Source organism: Micromys minutus (assembly GCF_963924665.1).
Source record: "Micromys minutus genome assembly, chromosome: 1".
Lineage (NCBI taxonomy): Eukaryota > Metazoa > Chordata > Mammalia > Rodentia > Muridae > Micromys > Micromys minutus.
Window position 1 is genome coordinate 117,006,132 of NC_137969.1, and position 25,522 is coordinate 117,031,653.

Below are 25,522 nucleotides of genomic sequence, written 5' to 3' on the forward strand. Positions count from 1 at the left end.
GATCTAACTGTGTAGCTTAGCTGCATATCATGATCCTCCTACCTCCCCCTCCTCATTCCTGGGTCAAGAAACATTCTTCTTTTGGCAAGTTAAGAACAGGCTTTTATTAAGATAGATGATTACATTGAAATAGACAAGTAATAGGAAGTGCTTGTGTGCTTCTTTGGTTTCTCAGAGCTGGGAATGTACCTCAGTGTTAGTATAATTGTGTGGCATGTGTGAGGCCCTGGTTACAATGCTGGATGCAGGAAAAGTGAAAGGGAGGGAGGGAGGAAGGGAAAAGAAAAGAAAGGAGGGGGGAGAGGGAGCGAGAATAAGAATTCAGTATAACCTTGACTTTCTACTGTCACATGGCTTTGTTTCCTTGAGGACAGAAACTGTCCTGGCTGTACTTATACCTGATATGGTACCCTACACATGAATACAGCCATGGAAATTGCCTACTGTGACTTTATGATCCAGACATATTTGCATTTCTTAAAAACTCAATATCAGTCAATATGTTTGCGGAAGAAGTTACCAGTAAAGTAAAAATTCTTAGGCTAACATTTACCCATATCTTGGAACAATAATGAAAACTCGTTATAATATTTTCTCTTTGTAGTTGGCAGCCATGGTGTATGCATAAACTTAGAGCAATTAGCTATACTTTGGTTGTTATTTATTCCCCCATAGTCCTCTCTGTTAAAAAACTTGGTCCCCAACTTTGTGCTTTGGGATGCAATGGAACCTACAGGGCTCATGGGAAGAGGTTTGGTCATTGATTGGAGTTTTGTGCCCTCATGCAGATTGTGGGGTCCTGTCTCTTCCTTTCTTCTTCACTTTCCAGCCCCTGAGTGCCTTTGCTGCACCTGTATTCCCACCATTCCTACCTCACTTCAGGCTACAGTGTCATAGACAACCAGCCACAGACTGAATCCTCCAAAAACTAAATGAAAGTAAACTTTTGCCTACTTTAAGTTGGTTCTCTCCAGTATTGTAGTAAAAGACCGCTTACTTCCACAAAGTCTGTGTTTTCCTGCGAAATTTGGGGAGAAATTAGGAGAATAAGGTAGCTAATGCTACTTTGCAAAAATACTCTTGAAGGAAGTAGTTCTTGCACAAAGAACACAATAAAAAAGCATGGCCCTTCCAGTAGCCACACCTCCCTTGGGCAGTTTCATGGGGAAGCATATAGAGAGAGCTATTTCTTTGTACATGAAGAGGTGGGAAACAGAGAGATCCGCCTGCCTGTGATAAGTAGATATTATCAGGGGCAAGTCCAAGAACCAAGTACTAGTTACTGAGCCACGTTCCCCTCCCAGTTCCATGGAGTACAGACGGTATAAACACACAGAGCAGCACACTGTAATTCACTCCCTGTTACCCTAGGGAAGAACACTACTTTGTCAGTTCATACATGCCTGTGAATGCAGGAAGACATACAAACTAATGTTCTTGCTAGATTCGTTGTCTACACAGATTTGTTGTTTCTGTTTAATCAAATTTACCAAGAAAATAGAAAAAGCCATTGAGAGCCCTTAAAATTGAATTCTGGTTATGACCATTCACTGACAAAAGATAAAGAACTTATCTCTCCCCATATTGCCAGTCTCGTGGGCATTGTACATTCTACTTATGGTGAGCCTTCCTGTAGATCAAACTCTCAACACTGATGTAGACTTCAGAGCTTTTAATTGGATTTAATAGAACTTTATAAAAGCATGGGATCTAATATATAGCTCTAGCACCTTGAATGAATAAGCCCTTAACACCAAGAGTAATGCAATGATGGAGGCACCCAAAGTCCCTTGTTCCTTCTATATGCCCTTGGTCCTTTGGAGGACACAGATAAATGAGAAGCACCCACTTCAAGCCTTTGGGTGCTCCAAATTTTCTTACCAGTAGTATGAGAAAGATGATTCCTTCTAGAGCAGCTATCAGGCCAAAGAGGTAAACCAGAGCTGAACATAGAGGATCACAGCTAACCAGTGAAGTGACTCATGTAAATTCAAGGCCTACTATAAGACCTCTGATTTCCAAACTAAACCTTTCAGCGCTGTCTTTTATCTTGCTACATGTTTACAGTGATTCAGACTCTGTTCAATTAGAGATTTAAAAAAAAAAAATTAGCCGAAAATGTCATGTGCTTCTATGCAGTGCATAAAACACTAGACTGAGAATTGGTTACATAGGTGGGTAAGTCAGCTCAAATTCCCGCTGATGGCAATTTAAGATTTAAACTTGTTTCAAGTCCTGAAGAATCTATGGAGATATTTTTCCAAACAGGAAAGAACTTGGTTATCTCCCATGCACTTGTACCCCAGACCTATTAAACAACCATGCATGACTGGGGCTTAGCCATCTGCATAGCCCTGTTTTTCTTGACGGAAACAAGAAGCTAACATAGAAGACTAGCACATTCTATTATCAGATAGATAATCTGTAATTCTCTTCTTAGATCTTACATAAGTAGAATTTTTCATTCTGAATCACTCTATGTTTTTGGCCAGAGGAAAGGAAGGAAAACACACACACACACACACACACACAATCTCCAAACAACCCTAGTATAGTTCTCCCAAGAAAAGAGGGAAAAAATTAATCTTAACCTCAAAATGTTTTACTTTAATATGTTGCAAGACAATTGATATTTACTTTAACTTTCTTTTTTGTGCTGTCCTCATGAGAAGGCCAAGGCTATCTGGTCTTTAATGAGAACTTCGAAATCAGGACTCTCCCTTCACCTTCACAGAGAGTGCCCAGCCCTGACAGTAGAGTCATCTGTGATATTCTGCCAAGTCCCCATGACCCAGTCATTCTGGAGCAGTTGCATTTAAATCTCTGAAGGTGGGACCCAGGCTCCAGCATTTCTGACACTCTCCCCAAGGTTGGGGAATACAGCGCCTGTTGGGAAACCCTTGCCTGCCTGCAATCATCTTCTCAGCCCTACTTTCCAGAGAACTAGACAATGAGCAGGTTGCTTTGACGTGATACCATCCCCGATCTCTACATCTCCAAACCTTCATTCCAAGGTTGCCTTATCCTCTTGCACTTTTACAGTGATTGCGAAGCTGTTTAAGTCTTAGAGTTTACAAATAAATTCATTGTAACTAAAAATTCCCTGTGATTTTTCTCAGTGGGATAGGGTACATATTTCTTATGATACTCTTTAGAATCGAAGGTAATATTGCAAGATAGTGTTTTTTTATTAGATTTTGATTGATTTATTTTGAGTCTATATGCACCACAGCACTCATGGAAAAATTAGAAGACAATTTGAGAGAGACACTTCTCTCTCTCTCTACCATGTGGGACTTGAAATCTGATTTAGGATCTCCAGCTGCTAATTAGGCACCTTTATATGGTTAGTCTTGCCAGCCCACAAGACAGCCTTAACAGCCAAGCCGAGTGAATTTAATGGCAGAAGAATAGCAGGTCTTCAAGAATGGCACACTCAGCCCAGGGAAAAGGTTTAAATTATTTGGGAAATTATTATTTTCTACATAGAAGATATAGGTTTTTCCATCCTGCACCTCTGTGAATGGACTGTTGTATAAACCCTGGTAAGGGAGTATTCACACAGTATCTTCATGAGAATCCTTTCCCAAGTCAGATTCTAAGAGAATGACTGGGAAGTGAAGGGAGATACACAAGTTCTCGTCATTCAGATAGTGTTCAGGAAAAATAAATAAATGTTAGCTCTATACCAGGAAAAAATGCTTCTAAATTTATTCAAGATTGTTGTTAGAAGGGTTCCACCCCCTGGTCTGTTTCAGAACTACCTACAATTATCAGTGGCATGCTTGTTCACAACACCAGATGTCTAAACACTTTGGGGCAGCAAAGAGACCTGTAAAAGCAGAGCAAGGCAGTGATGTGTGGGAACCAATGCTGTGACAGACACTGGTGCACTGGCCAAATCTTCCAGCACTTGAAGCTGTATGTCTAGGCTCAATTAGAGTAGTTTAACCAGTACAGCAAAATTTTCTAAGGAAATTACTTGGAAATTTCCTAATCTGATTTTTCTCAACTTGACCACGTGAAGACTAGCATGTTCATACTGAGTGTGTAACGTCAATCTCTTGTTCCTACCAAGCTCTTTGACCATTTCAGTCTGAAGATATATATTAGTCAGGCTTCTTTAGGGTAACAGAACTTATAGAATATATATAGATAGATATAGATAGATATAGATATATAGATATAGATATAGAAAGGGGATTTTTTGGAATGACTTACAGATTGTAGTTCACCTTGTCCAACAATGGCTGCCTGTGGACTGAAGGTTCAAGAATGCTCACAGGCAAAATTGGGACCACACAGGCTGAGAGCACTGTGAATGTTTGTTTTCTCAATACTCTTCGAAGGATAAAATCTTTCCTCTCTCTGATTCCATTGATCCTCCAGAAGTGACCATTAATCCTGGGTATTTGGGGACATGTAATCATGTTCCTAGAGTAACAACTACAGTCACACTGAGTGAGCCTGTGGGAGTTGTGGAGAGCAGTGGGTCCCAATTGCATGACTATTCTAGGGAGGCTGTGTCTGATCAACAGAGACTTAAAAATAGAGAAGTTGTGTCTGACTAATAGAAATTTGATCAGGAATTCATGAGTGCAGATCAAGAAAGGTTGCTTATTACAATAAGCACATCTCTGTCTGCAATAAGAAAAAGGTTTTATGACTGAGGGGTGCTATTTGATGAGGAGGGAAAAACCAAATTGTTATTTCAAAGATAGAGGGGAAAGGGTAAGGGAAACTATTGGGGGCTTTGGTAATGATGGAGCTTATGAAGCTGATGTTATGATTTCTTTAAATAAAATAATCAATAATGCCACTGCTCAGGTGAGCAGGATTGTGATTGTATAAATAAAGACAGCTTGGGCCATTCAGGGCCACTTGCTTCAGTGTCCACAGGTGGTCTGTGTATTCACTCACACCAGCACCCCTTCCCTTTCTCAGGACCTGAACCCTGCTGAAGTGCTGGTTGACAGCAAAAGACCATGACCAATAGCAACTTGTAGAGGAAAGGATTTATTTCCGGTTTCAGTTCCACATCACAGTCCATTATCTAGCGGAGTCAGGGGAGGAACTGGAGGCCGGAGCTGAAACAGTCCATGGAGAAGTGCTGTTTACTGACTTGCACCCTGTGGCTTGCTCCTCCTGCTGTCTTACATACCACAGGGTCACCTGCGAGGGATGGCACAGCCCTTAGTGGTCTGGGCCCTCGAGTATCAACTATCAATTTTTAAAACTTCCCTACCTATTTTCCTATGGGCAATCTGATACAGACTTTTTCCTCAGTTGAGGTTCCTCTTCACAGTTAACTCTAACTAGTATCTAGTTGACAAAGAGGAGGAGGAGGGGAAGGAAGGAGAGCAGAGCAGAGCCACGCAGGAGGGCATTGCCTGGAGTTTATGCCTGGGCCAACTCCTCTCCCTGCATTTCCAGGCTCCGCCCATGCTGTAGCATAGTTCTGTACTTCATCCGCTCTGTTGCTGGATTGTACTCCCTGTAAATTTACTCACCCCTAACTTTTTGGTGAATATCTGGCTGCTTCCGTTTTTTCCTCTTAATCAGCTCTGTACAAGTTTCTGAGAAGACATTTTGAACCATATACTTTCATTTCTCTTCATTAAATACCTAGAAGTGGAATAGTCGGGCTTTTACTTTGTGAGGGACCACCACGTTCTCTAGAGTGACTACACCACTGTGTGTTACCATCAGCAGTATATATGGATTCTATTTTGCGACATTCTCTTAAGCATTCATTAATAATTCAAGATTTGAATAATAAGGCCAACTTTGAAGCATCTAAGGAAGGCTAAGATGAGACATGGGACAACATAAACCTGACTTTCTTGGTATCTATAAACTCACTATGCAATAACTTTAGAGTTATTATTAGCCCTTTTCTAACTTTATAGTGCTCAAAAGAGAAACTGTGATTGGAATGATGGGGAAATACCACGGGATGATTCAGCCCGAAGCTCTAGATGAGACTGACTCTTGTGGTCCTTCCCTAGTGTATAGATGAAAGAGAATGTTCTCCCAGTTGAACAGGATGGTATGCCTTTTTTATTTCTTCATGGAGGTCCTGAACACAGTGGGTGTCAGTGTAGATATATCTAAAGTTTTTTGGAAGCTAGCTGTTTCCCAATACAAATTCAACTGCTATCATAAACATATAGGCTTCCTTATTGTTAATCCAATTCGATTTTCAATCTTAAGTCTGTCTATCTCTAATAACATTGACTGTGTCTCTTCTTTGGAACTTTGGTTCTCTTCACTCAAATAATTTCTTTGCCTGCCTTATCCTGAATCCCTAGTATGTGCTGGTTTTCACGGAGTAGATCTTCAATGGAAGTTCTGATAGAGCTTTCTCTTGTCTCCCTGTTCATCTGTTTGAATATTCTCATTTTTACTGTGAGAGCATTGTTTCCTGGCAGCCTAATTGCTCTGCTTTGCTGGTGGCTAGATGTGTATTGATGGGCAGCACTCTCTAACTGCTGCTGTCAGAGCAATTTGGGAAGCTCATCAATCTTGTGCTTTTATAATTGACATCAATAATATGTTTGCATTTATCAATATTTCCTAATTACCAGGTTATAACAGTGAAACATCTACAATAAATCATATGTACAGATAGATAACTTCAGACATTACGACTTTAGATTCCTGCCAATATTTGATGTGTTGTAAGTTGTTTTCTGAGGAATATTTTGCATGTGAAAGGAGGAGCCACAGCAAGAAAGACAATTGAGCTTGTGGTGCCAATAGGCCATAAGTAAAGAGCCAGTTGTACCTATTTAAGTAGCTGTTGCACAGAGTTCAGAATCTTGCCTTAGGTGCAGATGTACTCCCCTCAGAGAGACACACTGGGCTGAGGGAAGAACCTGGGGATGCCATAAGGGGTGGAAACTAAGCAGATGCTCTTTACTTAAATGACTCACCCAGAGTCAGTGACTTTACAGGACTGAAGTGCAAATCAGGGCCATCTGAGTAGATAAATGATCCTTTAAGACAAATTAATCAAGAGGACAGTAAGTATCAGAAAGACCCATTTGTGTTGCTGTTGAAGACATAAGGAGTAGTTTGCTTCTAAATGAGAATCCGTGCAAGAGTTGACCATTGCATTTTGTAGTCATGTCTCCTTAGTCTTTAACATGGAATTCTTGTGCAGTTTTTATGACATTCATGACATTGGCGTATGTCCCAGAATTTCCTCTCATCTGACTTTGTATGGTTATTGTCTAGTGACGTGTTCAGTATTATACCCTTGTGAAGAAAACTGTGTGGGTAATCTGGTATTTTTCCATTGTTTATTTCAGGAAACATAATGTCTTTTGTGCTATTGTTTCATACTTAGTTTGGTCATTTGTTAGAATGGATTTAACCAGATACTTCCACTGTAAAAATCCTGGATTTTTTTTAATTAATAATCTATTTCTTTTCTAATAAAGTTCCAGCAGCTTTTCATCCAGTGATTTTCAGACCCGGTAAAATACCATGTCTGAGTCAATTCTTACGTTAGTAGCTACAAAATGGTGGCTTTTCTTATTATCTTATCACCAATTTCTGCATAGCATAGTGAGACTCGCATTTAACAAGACTAAATCCCACAATCAGTTGTATCTCTTAGTCTGTTTCACTCCCCATTTGTGGTTGAACACACACATGATCTGGCCCATACTGAAGCCTGACCTTGGAGTTAGTGTTTTACTGTCTTCACAGAGGCACGAGGGTTAGGCTGTGCCTACTGACTTCCCTGAGTTGCCTGAGATACCCCTGAACCTGTTTGCAGTAGGAGAGTAAACAGAAAGAGAAATACTCCTATTTTCTAGGCCCTGTGTGAAGATAACTTGCATGCTGGGTTTATGAAGCTATTTTTATCTCAATATAAGGTGATCATTTCTCATATGACTCAAGTTTCTACTGACTCATGTTTTTTAATGGTTTCTAGTATTTCATTTTTAGCTTCCCATTTGTTTGCTCTCTCCCCAAAATGTTGAATATTTACTTGGTTTCTGGGATTTTTTTCTAATTATAATATTGCCATCAATCAATCAAGCTCTCTCTCTCTCTCTCTCTCTCTCTCTCTCTCTCTCTCTCTCTCTCTCTCTCTCTCTCTCTCGTGTGTGTGTGTGTGTGTGTGTGATAGCTTTCTTAGGATAAATGTGTATCATTAAAAGGACTAGACTGTGTGATAAACATGTCCTTTAAGTAGTTGAAGCAACTCTTTTAATACAGCACCTTATAAAGAATAAGACCTTGTACTCACCTCAGAAACAGCTACTCATGTATATAGAGATGGTATTTTGCATACCTTACTGGGGGCTCAGATTCAGAACCTTTGTTTTACAAGGTTAGAATCTGAAAATTTCCCAAGACCACCCTGACTATGAAAACATTATCACATTTAATTCTAATTAACTAGTTGTCAGGCTGTCAGGTGCTTTTCTACTCTGTTGGTAAGAAGTATAATTATAATTGCTATCTGTCAGATTGTCATTTCTGAAGAGAAGACTTGAAATATGTCCTATTGGTAATTGATTCTGCGGCTTCTCTTGTAATCCTGATGATACAGTGAATCCCTTTCTGCCTATGATCAACCTTTGCCTATTTGTGCTCTGTGTTGGGTGGTGCAGGTGAAGCTTTTACATTGTACATTGGGCTAGCATTTTCCTTACCATAGTTGCATCAAACCACTTACTCTAATTCAATGTATTTATAATTTGTAAAACTGATTATTATAGAGTCTTAGACTGGCAGTTCAAATTATGGCTACAGTCTTTTTACTTAAGATTAGAGTTGGCCATGGTAACTAAAACACAGGAACACAGTGGGAGGTAGATTGCAAACATTTATTTTTTTCATCAGTAATGACAGAGCACATTACCAGTGAATTCCCAGAGAGTGGGAATCATGCTTTTGGGGTCTCTAAAATAAGTAATTGTCCTTCCACCTTACCATTAAAACACACACACACACACACACACACACACACACACACATTGTAGCATATGCTATCTGCACCTGTCTTTCCAAGTACTTATTTCTGGGCAACTGAAACATGGAACAGAGATGTCTAAAAGCACTGTCCCTGGAAAGAGTCTTTAGGCTAGAATGCTTCCCAGGACGTCAGAGGGAAGATCTGTTCAAGGTTCTTGAATTCAGTGTCATAAGTCACATAAAAGACAGCCGTATTATGCCCTGAGAATGTGGTTATGTGTTGCTGCATTTGATAAAGAACAATTTAATCAAATACATAAATGCCCATTGCAATTTTATGTGATAGCATATTAAAACCATCATATTTAATTCATTTCTCATTCAGATATTTAGAAACAACTATACTACAGAATACCACATGAATTTTCTTTTGTAGAGTTATATTGGGCTAGAATTCGTCTTCATATAAGAAAGCATTTTGGTTAAAAAAAAAAAAAAAAAAAGAGTTTAGCCTCCTTGCTTAAGCTAAATTGTGCTTTCAGAACAAAAATTTAAGCCTCAAAATCAATTACCTCAACCCTGGTGAGGAATTCACTGGAACCACAGTGCTGTCTATTCTGTGTGCTTATTGTAATACTTTGTTATTCCAGAGTAAATGCAGACCTGATTTTAGCAAAATCCTACAGAGAAATTAAAGTGGGGAAGCCATAATCCCTTTGTGTGGTAGTTGAGGCAAATTAGAAAGCAGGAGACCAAGAACTCACCTGATTGCGTCATTAAATCACAAAGAAACTTGGAAAAATTCCATAAATGTTCTTTGTTCATGTATTAAACAGAGATGCCCATATTAGTCTACTTTGCTATACCAGTAAAGGAATTTCCTCAGATAAGGTGGACGTCAGCAAGTTCCACACAGTTGCTTTCTAATGAAAATGCATGTGTAAGGAGAGCCATGGTTAAAGCACGTGTCGACATGTTTGGGGAGGTGGGTTAACTATCAGGTGGGTTAAACTATTGTTTCTTCTCTGACTTTTTCATTGTTCATTAAAAACATTGCAGGTAACTCGTAAACCCTATGCCAACAGTAGATGACCAACAAAAAATGAACTCAGTGCCATCTTTCGGGGTTCTTTGTCACAGTATGTTGTGGCAGGGCCTTGATTTTTAACCTTACTGGTCCTTGGCATATATGTTTATAACTTCCAGTGTTGTGGTTTTTATGGGATTCTTGTGTGTGCAAATGTGCTTCTTGTGCTTTTTCTTTAACTATTTTTCTTCTTTTTTTTATTCTTTTGTTTGTTTTATTTTGTTTCATTATTATGCCTTAAATGTTTGTTTTCTAAGTAAAGACAGAAAGTGTGTGAATCTGGATGGGAGGAAATGGGGGAGAAACTGGGATGAATTAAGGAAAGAGAAACCACAACCCAAATATATTGTGTGAAAAAAAAATCACCTTTCAATAAAAGAAAAAAAAAAGTCATTAAAAAAATGTCATGATCATCCACAGAATTGAATCGTAAGTGGCTCTTTGCTTTGTCACAGTTACCATGTGGAATCTTACAGACTTCAGGGGTTCTAAGATTTTTGAATGGTGTGAATAGTGTGTGTTACAGTTTAGAGGATTGCTGTGTTTATTGATCTTCTGGCTGTGTTGTGGTATGGATAGCAACTGCCTAGCATGCAGTTCTTAACACTTGTTCCCAGCAGCCAGAGACTATGGAAGCTTGTCAGTGTTGAGTTTGCTCCAACAGAAGGAAGTTCAAAGTTCAGTTAGAGGCGTAGGAGAGGACTTGTCCTCCAGAATTGTACAGTTCCAGTGCCATGAACTTGGACAGTGTATGTAGGGTTATCTTTCTGAGAGTTTTGCTTAATTACCACTTGTTGGGAGTACTTTATAATTCAGAACCATTTGCTTACATTCAGAACCCAGAAGTACCTGGTGCACATACTTAGTTACGCAGCAAGGGTTTGTAGTGTGTAAGTGGACACTAGAAAGCAAGCCAGTTAACTCATCCTCAGCCCAGAAGCAGGAACTCAGAACTCTTCGTATTATGTGCCTGTTTTCTTCAAGAATATGATTCATCTTCTAAATACCAGAGTCTTAATAAATAGGGCTTATTGTTTATTATTTTCATATACATTTTTCCTTCTGGGGTTTGTATTATTTTTAACAGCATCTACACAGACAATTCTGTGTACATAACTGGTGTAGGCCCCATTTGATCACAAGGTATTTAGTATTCATCACCTTCCAAATAAGGACCATATAATACACAGGCGCGCACACACACACACACACACACACACACACACACACACACACATTATTGTTGTTGTTTATTTAAAAGAACCAGTTCTTGGGAGGAAGGGGAGACTGCCTGTCAGAATAAAGCTCTTTATTGTGAGATCTCGGTGCACACTATCTTCCTTTGGTTTCTGCAGCTTATTTGTTATGACATAGTACCTACGGTATATAGCTCAGTGGTAGAATTCTTTCCTAGCATGTAGGAGGCTCAGGCTCAGTCCCCATTGCCTCCCTGAAAAAAAAAAGCACATGAAAATTCATTTAAAGAGACTAATTAGAAGACAAATGAGAGTAATTAGAAAGATAGGAAAATGAATTTTTCCCTTACACAGAAGTTGTGATGCACAAGAAAAAAATACTTTGTATCCTTATTTTTAATTGACAAATATAGATTGTATGCTTTTAGTGTGGAATGTATTACATTTATTTCTATATGTTATAAGATGATTTTATCAATCTAGCTTCCTTGGCCATCACTTCACATTCCTGTTGCACGTATCTAAGTGATAAGTGCATTTGAGGTCTTCTCTCTCAGCGGCTGTAAAGAAGAGAAAGAGTTACCACTGACCACAGACCTTGTGGTGGACAGTAGATTCCAGCAGTATCTTCAATGTCCTGGTTCTCTGTCAGTCTTTGTTCTCCTCTGCTTTACCTTTAGCCATCAGGAAAAGATAAGAAATGACTACCTCTATGGAACTACTTATTTCCTATATCTGAGAAGAGTAAGGGAGACTTGGTGTGGCGTCCCAAATAGGAGATTCTGTATAACACATAACAATAATTTTATTCTCCAGATTTTTTTTTGCCAAATAGAATGTTTGAATTGTTTTGTTAGTGCCAGCTCTTTTAAGAAGAATAATCTTACTATAATAACTATCATTGAATTGCCAGATGCTATTTCTGTTGTCACTGACCAGGGTGAAAACAAACAATGAATGCCTCCTCAGACAGCAGAATTAGACATTCAATATAGAAGGCAGTTTACCCAGCAGCAGATGGAAGATGTAATGTAAGATTGGAAGGTACAGGGGGCCTCTGGTTTATACATCAAAACAAAGGACAAACATTACAATTCAGTGCATGTATTTCTCAAACACATTCCCGTGAGCCTTGGCTAAGCCATGTAGAAACCCAGTATCTGAGTGCCCTTCTTAATCATGCCTGTGAGCTTTAGCTAGTCTCTATGCTCATCCCCTCAGAGATACTAAACTCCCTAGGGTAAGGGCAAAGAGGTAAGAGCAAAAGTCTTTAGTAATTAAATATATCTCTAAGTCTGGGATTTGTGCTTGCATTATAGATTGTCCCACTATTTCTGGTAAACAGTAGATAGTAAGGATAAAGCATATGTACAAATAAAATCTCCTTATAATAAAAGTCTCTGCAATATAAGATACTCTCCTCTCTTGTTAAGACCTCCTTAAAAATTGATGCATTTCAACTAAAGAATACAGAAGATCCATCGATCCCAGGCAAAATGAGACCTGACTACTAACCTGAGTGACACACAGATATGGCTCATTATACTCTCGGCACTGATTAAGGGTGGACCTGAACAGTGATTCCACAAAGGAGTCCATCAGAACCACCTTATTAGAATACATGTGTTCAGGCTTGTCATTGTAGGCACCTGCTCTCCCGTTTAAAGCCATGACCCCAAGCCATTAAAACTAATAAGAGATGTATGAATGATGTACATTGAACATTGATTGGTTTTTAATAGCCAGAAGGCTATGACCATAGATAAATTCATCACATGTAATGACCAGTTTATTAATCTTAGTATCCAATAAATGAAACTTTAAAATGGATCTTTGGTAAACATTTAAGCATTGATTAAAATCTAATCTCTGTTCATTTAACCAATTTACAAAACAGTTGTTACTCTAATGTAGTTGTGTTTTTTCTTTAATTCGAACAGCTTAAAGAATAACTAAAACAACATAAAAACAGTCATTACAAAGCCAGTTGCTACATTTGCACTTGAACCTGTTCTAAAATGTTAACAGCATTGGTTTAACTTTACTCTTCATTATTTCTATATAACCTTGTGGGGTTTCAGAAATGTCACATTAATTAATACCTGTCTGGGTTTAATAATCCATAACAGGGCCTGGAGGCTACTCTACCTGATCGCCAGGGCACAATCTGAGCTGCCCCATTAAGAACAGAGTTGGCTTCATACACTAGTGTGAGTTGCATCACGCAGTTCAAGTTGTATCTCCTGCAGTTAACTACAGGAGAGAACAAAGGAAAGCCAAATGAGGGGATGAGAAGCTTCTTCAGACTGTCTGAGTTGCCAGTTCTTGACTTTCTTGGTGCATCCAACAGGATGCAAACCTGGAGCTCAGAGGCTGCTCAACCACCTGATGAAAGATATAAATAGGCTGTGTTAGATACAAGAGAGTAAGGGAGAAAAGACAGAAGAAATAACAGGGATGAGAAAGGGAACGAAATGCTTGGGAGGAAAGAACAGAGAATGGTTAACGCAAGTGTTTGGAAGAAAGGGCGGGTGAGTCTGTGAGTGTTTGTGAGGATGTGATGATGTTAGGATGCATGCTGACTAAGAACAAAGCCAGTATGGAAGTAATCACTGAAATCCAGTGAAGAATGTGATAAAACATGGTCCTAGAGCTGCACGAGAAGGCGTTCTTTCTGAAGTTCCTTTTACAGAAGAGAGAGAAGAGTGTAAACTGTATAGCATATACGATGGGAAGGGACTGAACATACCCATATTTTCCTTCTTTCTTTGTCATTTACCTTTCATCCTGGTTCTGTTTAACTTATAAACTCAGAGTTATCAGATAAACCAGGATTCTCCTTTTTATTGACAAAAAAAAATTATTTTTAAATGGTTCTTATCCTTTCAGAGACTCAAGAGTAAACTTCTCTGAGTAAAATCTGGGTTCTATGATTAAGATATAGTTATATGATGTGAAAAGTCTATAGTGTGGATAGTTTGGAGAAGCACACCATTAAGGCAGAGTAGAAGGAAAGCAGGCAGAAAAATAGCAAAGTTAAAATTGAACCTCATGCTTTATAGCAAGAGCATCCAGCTTTGATTTGCAGTATTTAGAGCAGATAAAGAGATTGGCGCCTTTTCTCCAAGATACAAAAAACAAAGACAATACAGCAATGGGAGTCATTTGAAGAAGGCCACACTCAAGGACATCACTGCACTGACTGATAACCAATGCCAGGCTAGCAGAGCAGCAAGGCCTTTGAGACTGGGATGATGGAAGGGACTGAAGAAGCAGAAGTCGCATTGAGGAAGAGGAAGTGCAAAAGTGGGAGTTTGAAAAAGGCAGAAAGCTGGGAGGCTGATTAGCATAGACATGTTCTAGATGCCAGTGTGATCCAGGTTGCAGTGTGCCTGAGGTGGGCAGCATTAGGGAGGCAAACAAACTACTGATTTTGAACATGCTAGATGTTGTGATTGTCTTAGGAAGACCATTAGCATAGATGCTGAAGAGACTCCACATGATGGCAGAAGAGTGAGTGCACAGGAAATAGAGTCAGCTGATTCCTCACATATTCCTGAATACTGTGCACAGGAAATAGAGTCAGCTGATTCCTCATATATTCCTGAATACTGTGCACAGGAAATAGAGTCAGCTGATTCCTCACATATTCCTGAATACTGTGCACAGGAAAATAGAGTCAGCTGATTCCTCATATATTCCTGAATACTGTGCACAGGAAATAGAGTCAGCTGATTCCTCACATATTCCTGAATACTGTGCACAGGAAAATAGAGTCAGCTGATTCCTAACATAAGCCTGAATACTGGCTTTGGCTTATTTCTTTCCAGGTAAGAAACTGGTGTGTGGCAGGAAATTGGTTGAGTTGTTTTCTACATTGTAAGACACCATCTACATAGTCTTGTCATCTCTGATTAGGCATAGTAGGAAAGAATTAGAAACCAGGCATGATGGTGGCAGTCTTTAATCCCAGCACCTAGAAAACACAAGTAGGTGGGTCGTTTTGAGTTTAAGGCCAACCTGGTCTTCATAGTGAGCTCCAGGCCAACCAAGGTCACATAGTATCTCAAAAAAAAAAGTTAATAAAACATATTGGGGGAAAGCCATACCTAAAATGTATTATAAATATGAGGGAGCACAATTATATAAAGGCCAGCCAAGGCTCGCTCTCTCAGACTTCTCATGGCAGTAGCTCCACTGTGAGTCTATTGCCTTAGCAACTGAAAGCAAAGTAATGGACAGATACGTGTATGTCTTTATACATAGCAGCATGTTCCACCATAGCCAGAGCTAGTTTCTGTTGGTAGATAATTCTGATAATACAATACCATAGAAAAACATTCCCCTCAAAAATAGTAGGAGATTCTGGCATGTGCCATAATATAGATGAACCAAGACCTTATGCCAAGTGAATAAAATAGTCCCAAAAGGACAGTACTTTACCATTTCAATTGTATTGGGAACCTAGAATTGTCATATTTAGAGAGAGTGTGTAGAACAGTATTGCTAGGCCTGCAGAAGAGGTGAAGAACTGGTATGCAGTGAGGGCAGAGCTTCAGATGAGGTGTGAGAAGTCATTCCTGATGGATGGAGTTGGTCACAGGCAGTAGTACAGTGTGATTAAGCCACTTAGTTACATACCAAGTCACAGTTCAAACCATACTTTTTATGAATACTTACTCAAAGCAGAAGAATGATAAATGACAGTCTCCCTCTGAAAAATAATTTTAGTCAACAAAATGACTCACTAGGTAGAGAAATCTGCTTCCAAACCTGACTACATGAGTTCAGTCCCTGAGATCCACATTGTAGAAAAAGAAAGCCAACTCATACATGGTGTCTTTGACCTCCACGTGCACAGTGTCAAACAACCTAGCCCCAACTTTCAGCAATTAAGAAGGGTTTGTTCCTATTGATTCATTTCCAATTGTGCATTGAATTGTCTGAAGAAAATCAGTGAGAAGATGACTTATGTATCACATTCTAATCTAAAAAAACACATACATGTGCGTGTACAAATACTTACTTTATTTTTACAAGGATCAGCAAGTTTAAACTGCCAATAAGTCTCATTAAGGTCATTTACTTTTTATTAAATTTTACCCCATTACCCTTTTACAGAGGGTACCCCAAACATTTCGTTCACTCCCATGTGTCTCATTAATTTCTTCACCTGTCCAGCAGTGTCAGTACAGCGGTGTACATTAGCATTCTCTGAGATCTGAGAACTGCTCTCTTACACATGGCACCCAGGTGGAGGCTGCGCTTTCCATCTTCAGCCAGTGAGCTGACCCTCAACACATATGCTCCATGCATGACAAATCATGGGGAACAAACAGGTCACCTTGTTTCCTTTCAGCTAGAAACTTGAAAGAAGTTTCCAAAAACCTCTGTGACAGTTGGCTCTGAGAGCTCTCTGGAGGCCCCTGTGTTAAAATTGGTACCCAGCTCATGCTTTTGTGAGGTGGTTGGGTGAGGCTCAGTGAGAGATAGTGGACCCCTACTCTCTTTCTTTTAACTTCTAGCCAGCAGGAGGTGAGCAGGTCGGTCTCCCTCCACACTGTGTACCACAGGTCCTGACTACCAGGCCCAATTAGTCATGAAATCTTCAAAACTGAGCCAAAGAAACTATTTTCTCCTCCTAAGTTGGAAGCTAACAGCACAGTTACTTTGGTAATTTTTCGCCTGCTGTGTGGGAGACATCCTTTTGACCTAGATTAGAGCTACATCTTAAGTTGACAAACCTGTGCCATCAGCAGTGGCTGTAGTGCAGGCCAGTGCTGTAGGATGGAATAGAATGGTAGTGCTTCCCTCAGTTGCTTCCCACAGCTTTGCCACAGCCTCACAGACGTTTGGGGAACACCGTTTTCCTTCTATGGCCACAAAATAGATATGGTGACATATCTAATACAGGCTTTTTTTCTGATGTTAGAAGTTCCCCAATTCCCCAGCTATGCCGGGGCTTTCTTATCTTACCCTTCATACCCTGCCTGTCCCTCTACTTGGCATTTCAGTTGCAGTGCCTAGATAATGCCTAGAAAACAGCAGTGTGTGGTTTCAGTTTATGTCTCACTCAGCATTTAAGACATGTACCAGGGAGGGGGAGTTGTGCTCTGAATTGCAACTAAATTCTCCTTGTATTGATGTGTTACCTTGGTAAGCCATGACTCATAAACCAGTGTCCTAGAGCCCGTAGGAACTGGTGGGAGAACTCATACAATCCTTAACTGGCCTTTTTGAATGAGGAGATTGTTTTGAGTCTTTGAAAATACATAACAGGGCCCTGATTCCAGGACCACACTGCTGATGTAGAGATAGTTTTGTCCAGCAGCCCCCATGTGCAGAAAGTCCTGACTGAACAGGTAACTGCTTCTAGATTGTCAAGGGACAATGGGAATCCTCTTTAGAATTTTTAACAGAATCTTTAACAGAATCCTCTAAGGCAGCAGTGGATGTGCAGCACCATGAAAAATAAAGCTAGAACAGGATAGTTATAACCAGAAGCTTGCCTAGACCTGGCTAGATGCATATAAATATCTGTTACTCCTGTACTTTGATGTGTAGGCATAGATTTTTGATGGGAGGTTAAGATAGTACTCCGTTTCAGTGTTAATTGCTTTTCCTTTGCTGTGTCAAAAATACGTGGCACAAACAACTTATGAGGAAGAAATACATATTTTAGGTTGTAATTACAGGAGTGTCATTCTGGCTGTGTCATTGAACCTGTCGTGGCATAGCAGGAGGAGCAAGGAAGAAGGGACGAGGAGAAAGAAGAAGTGGGCCATGAAGGGAAGGAAGAGCTAGAGTCAACAACCCCTTTAAGGACATCACCACCACCCAACCTCACCTGTCTTCCTTATACTGGACCCTACTTCCTAAAGGTTCCACCAACCTCCCATGAGTGTTGCCGGTCAGGGAGCAAGTCTCAGCACAGTGGTGTGGAGGATGTATTGAAGGCCTAAACTATAAGCTGGTATGATGGCACAAGACCTATACTGCCAGTGCTTGGAGACAGAAATAGGAAGTCATCTTTGGTTATATAAAAAGTTCAAGGCCAGTCAAGGACTACACAAGATTCTGTCTCAAGGAAAAAACTTTAAATTCTAGCAATCAACTATATAGCTAAGCAGATATGGGTGACCAGGTAGGCTTTGAAGTTGATTTTCAGCAACATTTGAAGTAACCGCATGATTCTTCTGTCCCTGTCACTCGTAAAACCTATATAAAATAATCTGTATTTCTGCATTGCTCTTTTATTGAAAGCTTTTTAGTTTCAGTTTTCACTGGAAATCATTAAATTGCTTTGAGGGATTATTTTTATTTAGATTTATCTTCTCATTCTTGACCTAATTGTTACTGATTATGAGTGAATTCATCATCTTTTCCCCTTTTGGAAGAAGAGTAAGGAGAAGGAAAATTGCTTCCTTTAAGCAGTTAAAAGCATAGCTTGACACACAAACGATATGCATATGCCAATGTGTAAATGTGCTGTCATTTACAAGAGAAGAGAGCTAGGGTAGACCTCCTCCCAGGCCCAGGGAAGGAGGAAGAGGAAGAAAGGGAGACATCACATATGCAAGGCACATATATTTACATGGATTAAAAGTATTTGAGGGCTGGAGAGACTGTTCAGTGGTAAAGAGTACTTGCTTCTCTTCCAAAAGACCCAGGTTCAATTCCTAGCATCTAGTTGGTGGCTGACAATTGTCTGTACCTCTGGTTCCCAGGAATCCTGTGCCCTCTTCTGGCCTGCATAGGTACCAGACATGCACACTGTGTGCAGAGATATATGCAGCCAAATAACCCATACACATAAAATAAATAATTGAAAACATCTAACTTGTCATTTCAGTACATTAACTATGGCTCAGTTGTTAAACCCGATGCTGTAGTAGGAAGCTAAGCTCTGTCTCTGATCTGCCACCCACCCTTCAGCATGCTTCTGGGTAATGTCTGTGGTTGTTTATGCTCGGCCATTCTCTCTTCAGCCAATGCTGGCATTGCTTTTTTAAATTGATTCAGGCAGTCTGCTGGTGACATTGGTCCCACTGCACTTCACCACATCATCTTTGTTTGAGAAATTGCCACTTTCACCCATACCTGTAGATATGGCAACAGAGAAGCATAAGCCAAGCAAAGATGGAAGTCAGATCTTTCCAATTATGCCTAGATTGGGATTTGCTTTTGCTGAGAATAAAACAGTAGAAAGACTATGCAATAAGAAGCCATGAGAGAGGGGCAAGTGTTTGGGCCTTTCACTCTGTCACACATGCTAAAATATCAAGCCCATCTGTACTTCAGCACACTGAAGGAAGAAATGAAGAATTAACTTTTAAGTTACAGCAGGAATCCCTGAGCAATTATTCTTTAGGAGTCATATGAGATTTCCTTCATCTGAGGGATTTTGCATATTAACTCAAATATGTTTCCAGAATGCCCTGCCATTTTAGCTTATGGTACCTGTAAGAAAACTGCACAGTACCAACAAGGCCTGTCTCACACCTACCTCGGAATTACATTTGACTGGTTCCAAAAGGCAGGGTGACCCTCAGAGGATGAAACTGTCAAAGAATAATATGCAAAAGAACATGAGTTACCTGCTCAACAAATATTTTCAAGTTCCCCGGGGTTCTGCCAGTCACAACAAGTGTAAGATGAAAAAAAAAATCTTCATTCCCTAGTCTTAAGCTGCTAAAAATAATTGACTCATTTAAGGTGGGACACGTGAGCATCTTCAGAGCCATGGTAAGGAACATCTTTCCTGAGTGCTCTGACCATAGTCAAAAGCATCATCCCTGGCATACATGTCCATCTCACCACATGATGGCCATACGGAGTATATAAGGTGAACTGGAAAGTGTTCTTCCTTTCCTAATAATCAGTTCTTGTCTGTGTAAACACGTCTGGCCTTGCTTGTTTTTGAGAGGAGAGAACAGACACTGCTGCGGGGTGATGATTTGTCCTTTAGCCCTGGAACCAGTCAGAGAATACAAATCAGTCCATCTGCGATGCTTGCTGGATTGTCTTCTTTTGTTACTTATTGAAGTAACCTACTGTCATAAGGACATATTTGACAGACATGGATAAAAGGATTAGAGAAAAGATTTAAAGATTTATCAGGTCAGAGCTCAGACAGAGCTCAAGTCAGGACAAATTATAATTCCTTGCCGGACAACCTGGGAGAGTAAGGCTTAGAAGTCAGCTATCAAATGTCTTTCTCCTAAATGATCGTGGTTCTAACACCAATAGCTTGTGCACCACTGGACTGTGGCCTTGAAAGGTGGGTGGTGTGGGGGATTGGAGTGGGGAAGAGGCTTATCTTAAAAAGCCAAGGTAGGATTTCTGCTCAGGAGATTTTGCTGCAGACAACATAAACTTTTGCAAGAAGGACTTATACAAAGTTTCATGGGCATTTGGGACAACTACATAGTAGAGCAGCTGTTCTAAACATGTGGGTGACAACCCTCTTGGGGATTAAACAACACTTTTGCAAGGATCACATATCAGATATCTTGAACATTACACTATCATATTCTAAAGTAGCAACAAAAACAAGTTTATGATTGGGGGGTCACCACAACGTAAGGAACTGTACTCTGGGTCGCAGCATTAGGAAGGTTGAGAACCACTGCAATGGAAGATCCACTGACCTATTTTCAAACAGTCAGGAACCCTCAACAAAACGAATGCGGTTTTCTTAGTATTCTTCAGGCATATGTCAAAGATCTGTTACTACTAGTCCAAAAGTTACTAGAGTGAAGAGACAATGGGCATTTTTTTATTATACCCACAGAATCTGTATGTCAGGAATTCTAGCAGCGTGCTCTGGTGCTGCCTTATAACTGACAGAGAATGTCAGCCTCTGTTGAAGAGACAACATGGAAAGATAACTCTTAGGTCAGGTTTGGCTGTGTATACTAGGATCAGCAATGACCGTTGTTGAAAATATCTGTCTGGCTTCTTCATTTGGACTTCCTCATTCCAGATCAACCTCGGGTCACTCAGACTTCCTACATGGACTTAGAAGTCAATTGAAGAAACCAAAACTGTATGAACTTTTGTGACACAGTCCTGGAGGCACACAATATTGCTTCTATGTCATTGTACTGGTCAAAATCAAGGTTCAAGGAATAGGACCATAGACCCCACCACCACCACCAAGTAGGTGGCATGGGGTTTATGACCATGTTCTAAAGCCACCAAAGACCTCTTCTCCCAACTGCCCTTTTACCTGGAATTCTCAGAAAATAGTTTTTCTTATTCTGATCTCTTCCTTCATATCTCCCACTGTACGTTTAGTGATAAGAGCCTACAAGCTTGCCTGTATCCTGTTACCTCTAATCCATGGGTGAATCAGAAAAGAAAAGGGTGACTGGACATGTGCAACAAAACAAAAATGAAGGGGTTGTTCTAGGTTCAGGGCCCAGGGTTTGACTCCACTTCAGCTGGGGTGGTGGCACATGCCTATAATCTCAGCACTTAGGAGGCTGAGGCAGGAAGCCTGCCATGAGTTTGAAGTCACCCTAGTTTGTTATAAGACACAATCAAAAATTAAACCATTAAGTGAGCTACTGGAGTGAGCTATAAGTAACTGTAGTGGTAGTGTTTGTTTTAAGGGGAACTATATTAGGTTGGAATGAGGACTGTGAATTTTATTGCAAAGCTTAATGCTTTTTAACCATTGATTCACTTCATTTCTTAAAAATATGCTGTAGGCTAACCTTTGAACCCTTCTGTCTATGTACTGGCTCTGAGCCCCTCTGCAAAAAACTCAGGACTCACAAATAAGATACTACCAAAGAATATCCATTTATAATCTCACATTGGAATCTAGAATGTTCTCACCTTTAAAACACTGCTTACTTTAACAGCTTACAAAGAAAATGACTAAGAGCATACGTTCTAGTGCATGGCACACATCATTTGCCTATGTGTGGCTATTGTATTAATTGTGTGAACAGAGCTTGGTAACGATGGAGCATACCCAACACTTGAGAAGCTGGGGCACAGAAAGACTGTTATGTTAGTTTGATGCCAATCTTGGGTAAATAGCAAGTTCCAAGCCAGCCTGACCTACCATGTGAAGTTCTGCCCTACAAGAAAAGGAAAAAAGGACACACAAAATTATGTGTATAATGTCTACATGTCGCTAAACTGTATTGGTAAGGGAATAGATTGGCTAATTGCACAGATGCTTCTCTTTTGAAGCTAATGCTAGCTTGTATTTTATATTTTCAACTCATCTTGTATTATTAAAATTCAGATCTGTTTAGCAAAGGGGGATGCTAACTACTCATGTATAGGCCTTAATTTAACGCACAAGGCCTTCTAGATGCCAGCTATAACTATAAAGATGAATAAAACCTAGACAAAAACAGACAAAATTTACAGTGGCCCAGACAGGATAGAGGAAATCTTAATTCTATCTCCCTGCCTTTGACATAAGCATTAAGTTTGCTCTGAGAAGTAATGTCCTAGCAACACTTGTCAGGATGAGGCACAGGAATGACCTTCAGTTTCATTTTTGAAACTGGAGTCCTTGTGGAAACCTTTCTCCCATTCTCCCCTCCTGTTCTGTTCATTATCACCTCTGTGTCATAGCACCGCTGGTGAAGCCTGGAGTAGGGAGAAATGGATATAATCCTTGTTCTAACTACAGTAATTGATTTTAAAGGTGATACACCCCTTAGAAACATGACTGGTGCCCTGTAGGGGTGAAATTACTTGCTTCCTCTGTGGATGAAAGATTGTAATGATTTTTATATTCTGTAGAGCTCTCAGTGCAAAATTTATTATAAGATCTGAGCATCTGCTTATGGAAGGCTCTTGCCTCCTTAAGGGATGAGAGAGGGAAAGACAGCTGTTTGCAAAAAACGCCAAGGAGCAGCTGGGGTCCAACAACAGCAGGAAAGAGATGCAGAGGAGAAGGTTCTCTGCAGGTTGCATACTACAAACTACTCCTGCTCTTCAGATGCCATAGTTGATGATTCCTCTAACCCCCATCTGTCCTGTCTTGGAGCAGGGTCCTCTATCTGTCTCTTCCAGGGTCATGCATATGTCTTCTTATTGCTCAGCACTCATGTCCCCAGGAATCTAAAGGTGCCTATAAGACAGCTTCCTGTTGAAAGCAACAATGGAGATTGCAGCATATTTATATTTGGTAGAGTGAAAGGATGTTTGGAAGAGGTATTAGCTTTGATTTTGTTGGGGGTGGGCTTTTGTTTTGTTTTGTTTTGCTTTGCTTTGCTTTTGAGTTGAACTCTTAGCATACAAGCCAAGATGACCTGGAACCTCAGAACTTGTTACTGGATTTTGGAAGTGGGCACATCACTTTAACATTTACATTCTTAGTGGATGTAATACAATTCTTTTGTGTACACACTAAGCATGAATCCTATACAGCAAAATTGATCATAAAAGTGACTGGCATTTAATAGAGATTCAGTAAACAATAAATTAGAAACTGAGAAAAAGGCTTAAAATTTTATATGATATATTCTTGGTCACTCTTATATTTATTGACTATCTGTTTCATTAACATAATTTGCTGAATTTCAAATCTGTTAACATAGGTAAATTTAGTTTATAAGGAAAGGATTGTAACTTTACATATTATGTGTCTCTGGTGCTATTATTCATTTTTATCCTACAAGTAATTCAAATCTTATTCCCTTTGCATCTTGGGAACATACCTGAATATACTACTACATGGGTTACAACCTTTGGCTGAGAGAATGTTCAGATTAAAGGTTCTGGTTCTTTGAGTGATGCCCAGCCCAGAGAGTAATTTCATTTACAGTACACGCAGCAGTGTTGGTACTAACAGATGTGTACCATGTACTAGCACAGTGCATGAGAAATTTCATTCACCTCTGGCAAACTGATGCAGAAAGAATGAGGGACAGATGGTTAAAACCAGCAACAAAATATCCTATTATATGTCTGCAGAAGTCATTAGCAATTAGAGGTATTATTAATGGGTCAGACTCACTTGGGACTCATGTTTCTGTAATGCAGATTAAAGCAATGATACTTCTGGTATTTTTAATATAATCTGTGCCAAACACAAACATGTCTTTCTGCATAATTAGAAAGTGGATTTATTGACAATGAAGATCTCACTTTCTAGCTTGACTCTGGATCACTTGGAGAAGTTATTGTTCTTACTACATAGCACCAAAAAGTGAAACAAACAGAATACTAGCCCCATAGGTCACTGAAATGCTGTTAGACTGTTTCTTTACTCTATTTTAGAAACACAGGGAAAGACTGAAATAGTTCATTCTAAAAATCCATTTTTAAACTGCCTTGGCTAACCTGCTTGTGAACTCTGCAGGAATAATTTCTGTCTTCCAAGTGTTCACTTATGTCTCTTTATAGTTGAAGCCAATCTTTGGGGTTTTGTTGTAAACATAAGAGCAAATTTGGGTGCTTATGCCAGGGAATCCCAGGACAGAGTTTATAGCCTTTTCACATGAAAAAGTTACTCTTCAGATCACTCAAGTAAGGAGTTGTTGGTTTTAGCTTATATTGATGAGACAAGGAGGGGTACCACCACATTCCTTAAAAAACAAGTCCTACCCAATCTCTACCATAGTACCCACTTCTTAGGTATTATCTGCAGCTAAGTCAGTGAGAATCCAGCACTGGTTGTATATAACTTCTAAATATCAGATGTTGGAGACTTTGAGCACTGCTGGGCCTAGAAGTCAGGATCAAGAACTGGGTTGGGTCTGGGGAAGTACAGCACACTGCACAAGCTAGGAGATAGGCAGCTGACCCAGCACCAAGCAACAAGAGCATCTCCTAGACCTGCACATACTTCTTGGATAGTCAGCACTTGTCTCCCACAGTTTACAAATACATTACAAATCACCTGTCCTCTGCTGATCTTTTTCTAAACTTTCTAGAAATTGATGCTCATGGAATAGAATTCTTCCTATAGCAGGGACTCCAACATGTTAGTGCATATTAAATTATGGCTTCTAGGTCGAGCTGTGACTTGGCAGTCCACATGTCTACAAAGCTTCTTGTAGGAGTTGGGGGAGTTTTGTGTATAGCCTGTAGTCATCATGGGTGGTCTATGTGTTCTGCAGCCATTGTCATAGCCACAGACACAGCAAGTGTGTTCATGTCCCAACATAGCTAATACTGATGTCACTGATAGGTTTATAGGTACTATTCCCCTGGAGTGGTGATTTACAATGTTCTTCACTAGAAACTTATGAGCTCTGAGTAAGTTTACCCCATTCATAATCTGTTCCTTATTTTTCCAACCCAAAAATAATAAAATATCAATCTAAAG

The 25,522-nt window shown here is 39.8% G+C and overlaps 1 protein-coding gene across 1 annotated transcript in view; it reads left to right on the top strand.

The window, feature by feature from the left end:
• LYRM4 (LYR motif containing 4) overlaps positions 1-25,522 on the top strand; it is a 121,374-nt gene that overhangs the window by 34,613 nt on the left and 61,239 nt on the right. The gene's annotated exons all lie outside the window — the stretch shown is intronic.